This window comes from Cebus imitator, unplaced genomic scaffold (assembly GCF_001604975.1).
Source record: "Cebus imitator isolate Cc_AM_T3 unplaced genomic scaffold, Cebus_imitator-1.0 Scaffold225, whole genome shotgun sequence".
NCBI lineage: Eukaryota > Metazoa > Chordata > Mammalia > Primates > Cebidae > Cebus > Cebus imitator.
This window is the reverse complement of record NW_016107540.1, coordinates 1,279,037-1,288,718: the sequence shown is the minus strand read 5'-3', so window position 1 is coordinate 1,288,718 and position 9,682 is coordinate 1,279,037. Positions and strand designations below refer to the sequence as shown.

The following is a 9,682-nucleotide window of genomic DNA, read 5'->3' as shown; positions in this document are numbered from 1 at the left end:
TCCAGTGGTTTCACTTCTAGGTATACAGTGGAAAGAACTCAAAGCAGGGATTCACACAAAGTGTGTACACTAATGTTCATAGCAGCATTGTTCATAGTAGCCAGAGTGGAGGCAGGCCAGGTTCCCTTCAGCAGACAGTTGAATGGATAGACGCAGTGTGGTATACGAGTGCGATGAATACTTTTTCCTTTTAAAAGCAGTGGTGTTCTGATACATGCTACAATGTCCGTGAATCTTGGGGACATTGTGCTGGGTAAGATAAGTTAGGCACAAAAGCATCTGTTTTGGGTGGTTTGATTTCAATCAGCACCTAGATTGGGTAAATTCCTGGAGACAGAAGCGGAATGGAGGTTGTAGGGGCCAAGTGAAAGCAGAAACGGGATTTATCATTCCTTGGTGCGGGCTTGTGTTTGGGATGTGAAAGTGTTCTAGAGATGGATGGTGGTAGGGATTGTGCAACATTGTGGCTGTGTTTGGTGTGACTGAATTGTACACTTCAAAAATGGTTAGGATGCTAAATTTCATGTTGTTTTACCAAACTAAAAGCAAACATGTTGAAAAACTTGCATTAATATCCTGAATATGATTCATGGAACATCACAATCTCACCCAGATAATAAAAAATGTGTGCACCGAGTGCAGGCAAATAGAAAATGTGTGTGGACAGTGACTGTCACTAGGAGAGGCATTGCTGTGCCCACTTACTGGGAACAGTTCTCTCTTGTTTACTGCACTCGTCCTAAAACTGCTTCCACTATGACTTTCGGACAGGGCCCTTGTTTTTGCCCAGTATTATAAAATGAGTTACACACAGGTACAGCGAATGCTAAAGAAAACTGCGCAGAAGGAAGGACAGTAGTACGTAAAGACACGTTACTGCAAACAAGCACCTGGTAACAGCTGTGTTAGTTGATAAGTGAAAATGAGCTGAAAGGCAAAGCCTGTTACACCCCAGCATGCCGGCTTGCTGCCTCGGTGTGGGCTTTTTCTGTATTTGTTGTGCCACTCACTGTTAGCTTGTTGTGTGTTTCTAACATTCCTCGTTTCAATTGGTGGAAAATTGTTGCCCAGTTACCAGTTTTAGGCAGAACATCTGATTAACAGGAACAAATGGTCAACATTAAGCATGTGCATATTATTTTCAACATTCTCCCTGCTCCAAAACTCAACTTAATATATTGTCCTGGGATAAAGGATGTCCCAGATATTAAACCGATAAAAACAGATCCTTCAGTTGATATTAGCCAAAATACCTAGAACGGCTTCTCTCCTTTAATCTCTTGCTCCTCAGACCCTTTCATCTCCTGGTCCCCAGACCTGGTAGGAGAAATATTATCTTAACATTACTTAGATTTGCTGAAACAAGTCCTTACATATGCATTCTTGATTAGCCATGTATTCATGTATTCTTTATATTCTGATCCAGTTTTTTATGCATAAAAACCAGAGGTAGGTTCTACAGAGTTTTTTTCAACTAATTTTTGTAATAACAAATTTTATCAATTCAATTCTTTCTAAAAGCATTTGGTAAGAGTTTGCGACAATGAACTGAAACAAAAAGGAACTTCAGTATTTCAAAAAAAAATTAATATGAATTTGCTCTAATCTATGTCCATTTTTGGGCTGTACTCCCCTTTGCTTTTTGGAAAACTTCTACCTTAGCATACAGCATAGTTTGCGCCAACAGTTTGCATACCTAAAATCCAACCTGGAATGCTAACTCTGTTTCCTGCAAAAGGCTTTATTTGTGTTTATTTAACTGACTCTGGTCAGTGACAGCCTAATTAACTCTAGCTTTTGTTGTCTCCTGCTTCGTTTTTTACCTTCAGGGTGACTCTGTCGCAAACAAAACAAAACAAGGCCATGATATCTAAGTTCCAGGGGGAAAAAGGTAGGGTGTCTCAATAGTTGAATGTGTATCTGTTATCATCCAAGTCTGTGATATTCTGTAGGGCACATCTAGATCAACGTTGATATGGGTACATTCTTCTTGTGTTTCACTTTTCTTCATAAATGACATTCTGATTTGGCTCATTCATACCATATAACAAAGATCGAGGGAGTTACTCACATTGTCAGATATACAGGGAGATGGATGTTGACTCCCGGCATCATCCCTTACTTTAGACCCAAGTTTACACTATCAGGTAAATTATTTACAATGTGCTTTGTTGGCTGTTTCCTTATTTAATTGAAGATATGTATTTTACTGTCTCAGTTGATTCATTCTCCTATAAGAAAATTCCTTAGATTGGGTAAATTATGAGTAATAGAAATGTCTTGCTTATCATTCTAGAGGCTGAGAAGTTCAAGATCAAGTTGCCAGCAGATGTGGTGTCTGATGAGAGCCCCCTGCTTCAGAGATGGTGCCTTGTTCCTGTGTCCTCGCCTGGCAGAAAGAGTGAACGTTCTGTCTTTACATGGCCGGAAGGCAAAAAGTGCCAAATTTCCTCCATCTCACCCTTTCACAGGAGGACTGTTCTCATCCTGAGGGCAGAGCCGTCCTGGGCTAATCACCTCCTAAAGGCCTCCTTTTTAATACTGTTGCATTGGGGGTTAAGTTGCAACAGAATTTTGAAAGGCATATAAATATTCACAGTGATGTATTTTTGTTTTGGTGATTTTCAAGGGAAGGAGGTCATAGAAAAAACGGATTGATTTGTTCGGCCTTTCTTGAAAGTATTGAATTTTTAAATGAAGTCTTTGCAAAGAGTAGAACATGAATAGTTATGCAGATGCAAATTCTTGATGTTTTTTTTTTCCCCTCTGGAATTCACAAAATTGTGACTAAGGCTTTAATTCCTCCACAGCCTGCTTCATCTTTCAACTTCATTCAAGATGGGCTGTACGGAAATATGAAGGAGCAATGTCCATGCCACCTTTTAGCCTTACACAAGTTGTGCAACTAACCTCACATCAGCTCATTGACTATGTTACTTGTGGAGTTTATATCGACATGCAGAGAAAACTTACTAGTGCTGACCTGTGTAGTCACTAATTCTGACAAAGGGAAGACTGGTCAATGAAGAGATGAGAAATGCGTAGAAGCTGTCTTCTTTTATCTGCCCCCAGCAGCCTGTGTAACAGCTGGGTTGTTAACATGCAGGAAAACGGCAAAATCCCTGCAGTCTGCACAATGGTGAGAGTGAGCAGAGGGCACTCTTGGCGGCTGGTGTGAAACGTTGGAAGAACTCAATGAGAAGCTTAAGTGCATGGGAAAGCCACAGAATAAATTTTTAAATTTGTCTATTTCTTTTTCACACAGTTAATTATACATTTTTACCCTTTCTCTGCTCTAAAAAAAAAGGGGGGGGCTGATTACTTGTTTTAATCTGTCTTTGAATTTAAATTTCCTTGTATATTCTTTTGAAAATCTGTCTTTTAAACAGGTGTTCCTCACTCTAACTTCATAGAATAAGAGAAAAGCAAGCAAGAGCTTCACACTACTTGCCTAAAATTCCAAGGAGAAAAAAACAAGATGTCCCCACTAACAGTGGCCAGGCCTGTGGAGGAGGGCCTGACCTTTGAAAGTGTCTTTTAGAAGCATCTGAGTTTTCCTTCTGACGGTACCAGTTTTAAACAGTGAAGCATAGATCTGTAGCTGGAGAGGGACATTTGGGGGAAGAAGATATTCTCCTATTTCTATAAGGCACTTGGTAGCCTCTTGGAGTGGAGAACACTGCCTCATTGTCTGAAATAAACCACCCACGAGCATTCTTTCCAACAGTGACAGGCTACTCATTCTTCAGATCTCATTTCCAGGGTTTCAAAGAATCTCTCCAGCATCCTTCAGATTAGGCAAAGGAAGGACTCTTACACTGGTTCCTGCAACTTCTGGTGTAGCACTTGTGACAGAGTGTCCTTTGTGAATGAATTTGGAAATTTTCACTTCATGTTTGTGGCTCAGCCTGGAATATAATCACTATGAGAAAGAGATCTATAATCTTTTGTTTGTCATTTTTCTTGCCACAGTTAAATGTGGTGTGTTTAATAACACCTGCTCCAAAAGTAATCGTAACTAATTTTACATACTGCAGGAATATTTTGAAAGCTGGAAAAGACATTCCCCTCCTGCAAGTCTTAAAAGTGTAGTGTGGCCTCCGCCTACTTTCTCCTGAAAATCCCGCTTCCAGGGATGGGAATCAATCCGACATTTATAAACAATGGGTACTCTGCTCTTGGGAGAAAGCAAAAAGATCATTCAGGGTGTGCATAGGACTGGGAAATCAGGAGAGTATTTTCTAAGCTATTCACAAGAAGAAATGCATATCATTAAATTTGCCTTATAATCAAAAAAGCTAGAAAGCAGGAGAGCATTCTTAGATATCGCATGGAAGGTGGTCTGAAGTGCGAGATTCAGGGTGAAAGCTGGCTTTCCTCTGCTTGAAAGGGTCTCAAGGATATGTTCCCTTGCTATGGCTGGAGGGTCCCAAAACAAAGGGAAACTGACATTGTTTCCTCAGCGCCCTGAGATGAGAGGTACAAGTCCAGAAGGACTGGGAGCTTTCTACATTCACCTGGCTAAGCTAAGGGGTGTGGATGCAAAAAGCAGAGCTCCGTGAGACAAACAAATGTGTTTGTGAGCACATGCCAAAGGTTTATGTAACTCATCATGAACTAATCGTGGGAAAGACAAAGTTCAAAGAGAATTTAAGGAGCATGACTGGCAAGGGATGCCCCAATGCCATTACTATCTAAATTCCAAAACTTGTTCTTGTTCTCCAGGGAACTAAAATTCTAGCTATTAAGGTCATTTTCTCTAGCAGACTGTAAAACTAGGATGACATCCATGTTTATATAGATTAGCTTCTAACTTGATAGTGTTGTAAAATATCTGAACTCTTGCTATTGAGAATTGTTAGTTAAAAATACATTCCCTGACAAAATCAAAATGGTCAAATGAAGTCGTGCCAGTTTATCGGTAAAGACTCAAATCAACTTACAGGAAAGAGTTCCCTCCGTCTCTCTCTGTTTTTCTCTGATATATCTATGATATATAAATATGTTATGTATGTGATGTGGATGTAGTTATGATACCTATGATATTCATGTGAGAGAGGAAGATATAAATACATGGATATAGACAAATGGATATAGATACATATAAATATGCAAGCCATCATTTTATCTTCATGTTTGGATAGACATATTTTAGCAGAAATTTGAACAAGGTATCTCTGAGGCCCTAACTGACTTCGATTTTCCACAAGGCAGAGTTTTCAAAGGTACCTAGTTTTAAACGACAGTACGGTCAGCTGATTTCCAGTATTTCTCCTGGAAATGGGGATGCCACTCCGTAAAACTAACAGGAAGAGCTGTCACAACTCTCACTGTGTCCCTTGCCCCACATGTCAGTTATAAATTTACAAGTAATTCTACTTAAACCCACTTTTAAAACAGTATGTCCGTCAGAAACCTGGTTCAGGCCATTAGCACCTTCATGGGTAAAGTACTTAAAATCAGAGGTGATGACCGGGGCAGAGGGGAATTCCTGCGGCCAGTCTTTTTTCCTGACCAAACCAGAGCTCAGAACCTGACCTGATTCCTGTCTTTGGACCTGATGGAATGCAAGTCACCTCGTAAAGACCATTGGGCTTTTAACGCTAAGTACTTTCAGCAAAAAGCATTTGAAAGGCAAACATTTTATTCACATATATTTCCATTATCCCTTCAAGTTTTCTGTGTAATTTAAGATAAAGATAGACTTTTTTTTTTTTCTTTTGGCTTTGGCCCGGGCTGGTAGCAGTGAATTCCTGCTCAAAATGAACACTATTAGGCAGCTTCCTTTCTTAGTTCACTGGGTATTTTTGAAAAAAGTACTTTGAGAAGAAACTGAAGCTTCAAGCAAGACAGCTACCAGGATTAGGGGTCACGGTGGCTTCCTCCATCGCTGGATACTCCCAGAAGGGTTCTCAGGAAAGCAGCCACGTCTGTCCTGCTTTGGCGTTCTTTCCCAGGCATGGTGACCGTGGGCCCAGATGTGATCCTTATCTGGTCATACAAGCCCTTTCATTACTCATATATGCAGATGATATTTTAAATTCTTCTGATTTTTTTAGGGAGGAACATTAAAACATGATTAAAAATTAATTTGTGGGCTCACTGAGAGTGGGGTTTAATTTGTGTTTTTATACACATTGATTACCACCAGGCCCAGAAGAGCTTGTATTCACGAAGAACCTGTTGGCTGAGCAGCTAGAAGGGAGCTTGAGTTACATAAGGAAATATCTACTAGCGGCGGATTTTACTCTCTAGCAGAGGGATGTGAGCAACAGACAATACAATAAATGTTACAAGGTATATTTAAACAATATAAATGCATGGAAATGAAAATTAACAGTGCAGAGCATGGAAAAGGGTTGAGAAGGGCAACTGAGACCCTAAATGAAGTGGGGATGATGAGCCTCTCAGAGAGGGGAGGTGAGGGGATATACTTGAAGAAGGTGAAGGGGCAGCAAAGATACTACTTCGGAATGAGCATTCCGGCAGGACTTTTAATGCTAAGTACTTTTAGCAAAGTTAAAAACTACCAAAGCTGAGGGTGGGGCCGGGCGCAGTGGTTCATGCCTGTAATTCCAACACTTTGGGAGGCTGAGGTGGGCAGATCACAAGGTCAAGAGATCGAGACCATCCTGGCTAACATGGCGAAACCCTGTCTCTACTAAAAAATATTTTTAAAAATTAGCTGGGCGTGGTGGCACACGCCTGTAGTCCCAGCTACTTGGGAGGCTGAGGCAGGAGAATTGCTTGAACCTGGGAGGCGGAGGTTGCAGTGAGCCGAGATTGCATCACTGCCCTCCAGCCTGGCGCCTGGTGACACAGCGAGACTCTGTCTAAAAAAAAAAAAAAAAAAAAGCTGAGGGTGGAGGTGTGCCTGGCGCTTGCCAGGAGCAATGAGGAAAGGGAGGTGGTGGAGGAAAGCTGAGCTGCCAGGAGAATGACACAGGCCATTGGAGAGCTGATGATTTCCAGATGACATGTGGCTTCACAACCATTGCAACGATATGGCATCTACTCCAAGTCAAACAGAAATGTATTGCAGGATTTGAAAAAAGATTTATACACAAAGGAGTATAAATCACTCTATTATAAAGATACATGCATGTGTATGTTCACGGAAGCACTATTCACAATACCAAAGATGTTGAATCAACCTAAATGCTCCTCAATGATAAACTGGATAAAGAAAATGTGGTACATATACACCATGGAATACTAAGCAGCCATAAAAAGGAATGAGAGTAAGTCCTTTGCAGCAACATGGGGGGAGCTGGGGGCCATTATCCTTAGCAAACTAACGCAGAAATAGAAAAGCAAATAGCACATTTTCTTACTTATAAGTGAGAGCTGAATGATGAGAATACACGGACATAGTGAGGGGAGCAACACACACTGAGACCTGTTGGGGGATGGGGGGTGGGGGGATGGGGGGATGAGGAATGGGATACTGGGCTTAATACCTGGGTGATGGGATGATCTGTGCAGCAAACTACCATTGCACACTTTTACCTATGTAACAGATTTGCACCTCCTACACATGTACCCAGGAACTTAAAAGTTGGAAACTTTTAAAAATGAGAAAAAATTACTCTTAAAAATGAAGTCTTAAAAAAATAGGAAAATTGTAATCTCTAATATTGCAGTTATTATGCATCATTTCTCAGTACCTGATGAAAATTACTGCTGAGAATATAAACCAACACATTGTTTTTGTTGTTGGATCAGAAATAATTAAGAAAGCTCAGGCCGGGTGCAGCGGCTCACAGCTGTATTCCCAGTGTTTTGGGAGGCTGAGGTGGGTGGATCACCAGAGCTCAGGGGTTCATGACCAGCCTGGACAACATGGCAAAATGCTGTCTCTACTAAATATGCAAAAATTAGCCAGGCATAGTGGTGGACTTCTGTAATTCCAGCTCCTCAGAAGGCTGAGGCAGAAGAATCACTTGAATTTGGGGAGGTAGTGCTCCAGCCTGGGCAACAGAGCAAGATTCCATCTAAAAAAAAAGTGGGGGGGAGGAAAGAAGGAAAGAAAAAAAGAAAGCTCACCATCTTTGAGGCACAAGCCAACAGGGTTCAAAAACCCAAAGACACCAACATCTACTGGTTTTTATTTTTTTGATTGTGGCCATTCTTGCAGAATGAGGTGGTTCCACATGTGGTTTTGATTTGCATTTCCCTGATCATTAGTGATGTCGAATATTTTTTCATGTTTGTTGGCCATTTGTATATCTTCTCTTGAGAATTGTCTATTCATGTCCTTAGCCCACTTTTTGATGGGGTTCTTTGTTTTTTTTCTTACTGATTTGCTTGAGTTCATTGTAGATTCTGGATATTAGTCCTTTCTCAGATTTATGGATTGTGAAGATTTTCTCTCATGCTGTGCGTTGTCTGTTTATTCTGCTGACTGTTCCTTTTGCCATGCAAAAGCTCTTTAGTTTAATTAGGTCCAAAATATTTATCTTAGATTTTATTGCATTTGCAGTAAACGGGGAACCTTCTACACTGCTACTGTAGACTAGTACAGCTGCTATGGAAAACAATGAATGTGGCCATGTCTTAAAGATCTAAAAGTAGAACTACCATTTCATGTAAGTAACTACCATTTCATCCAGCAGTCCCACTACTGGGTATCTACGCAGAGGAAAGTAAGTCATTTTGCAAAAAAGATACTTGCGGCCTTTGCCTTAAAGGCTTTGCGGGCTTGTGCTTCCGGTGCGAAGGTCAGGGACAACATGGTACCGCCGGTGCAGGTCTCTCCCTCATCAAGCTCGGCCTCTACTCCTTGTTCCTCGGCATGGCCTATGGAGCCACGCGCTACAGTCACCTAAAAAGTCGGGCAGAAGAGGAGAGGAGGATAGTGGCAGAGGAGAAGCAGCAGCAGGATGAATTGAAACGAATTGCCAAAGAATTGGCAGAAGCCCAAGAGGACAACATATTAAAATGAGTGACTCTCCCAGCCTCTCTTTGGAACAGCAGCAGATGAATAAAGCTTCCTGTGTTGTACTATATAAAAACAAAAGCAAGCAAACAAACAAAAACCACAAAATAAATAAATAAATAAATAAACAAAAAAGATATTGCACAAGCATGTTTATAGCAGCACAATTCGCAATTGCAAAATCGTGCAACCAACCCAAATGCTCATCAATCAACGAGTGGATAGACTGTGGTATATATATATATATATATATATATATGTACACACACATACATATATATACTACAGTGGTGTGTGTGTGTGTGTATATACACACACACACACACACACATGTACATATACATATCACAGTCTCTTTTATCCATTTGTTGATTGATGAGCATTTGGGTTGGTTCCACGATTTTGCAATTGTGAATTGTGCTGCTATAAACATGCGTGTGCAAGTATCTTTTTTGAATAAACTCATATACATATATATACATATATACACATATATATACATATATACTGATACACACACACACACACACACACACACACACACACACTGGAATACTATGCAGTCATAAAAAGGAATGAATTAATAGCATTTGCAGTGACCTGGATGCAATTAGAGACTATTATTCTAAGTGATGTAACTCGGGAATGGAAAGCCAAACATCATATGTGGGAGTTAGGCTATGAGGATACAAAGTTATAAGAATGATACAAAGGACTTTTGGGACTTGGAGGGAAGAGTGGAAG

The 9,682-nt window shown here is 40.6% G+C and overlaps 1 non-coding gene and 1 pseudogene across 1 annotated transcript; one reads left to right on the top strand and one right to left on the bottom strand.

Annotated features, from left to right (window-relative positions):
- Positions 1-1,075: 1,075 nt before the first annotated feature.
- LOC119466763 lies at positions 1,076-1,264 on the bottom strand. The gene has a single exon (XR_005195224.1). It is a non-coding gene; the product is annotated as a U2 spliceosomal RNA (small nuclear RNA).
- Positions 1,265-8,732: 7,468 nt separating this feature from the next.
- LOC108281381 lies at positions 8,733-9,008 on the top strand (annotated as a pseudogene).
- Positions 9,009-9,682: the final 674 nt, after the last annotated feature.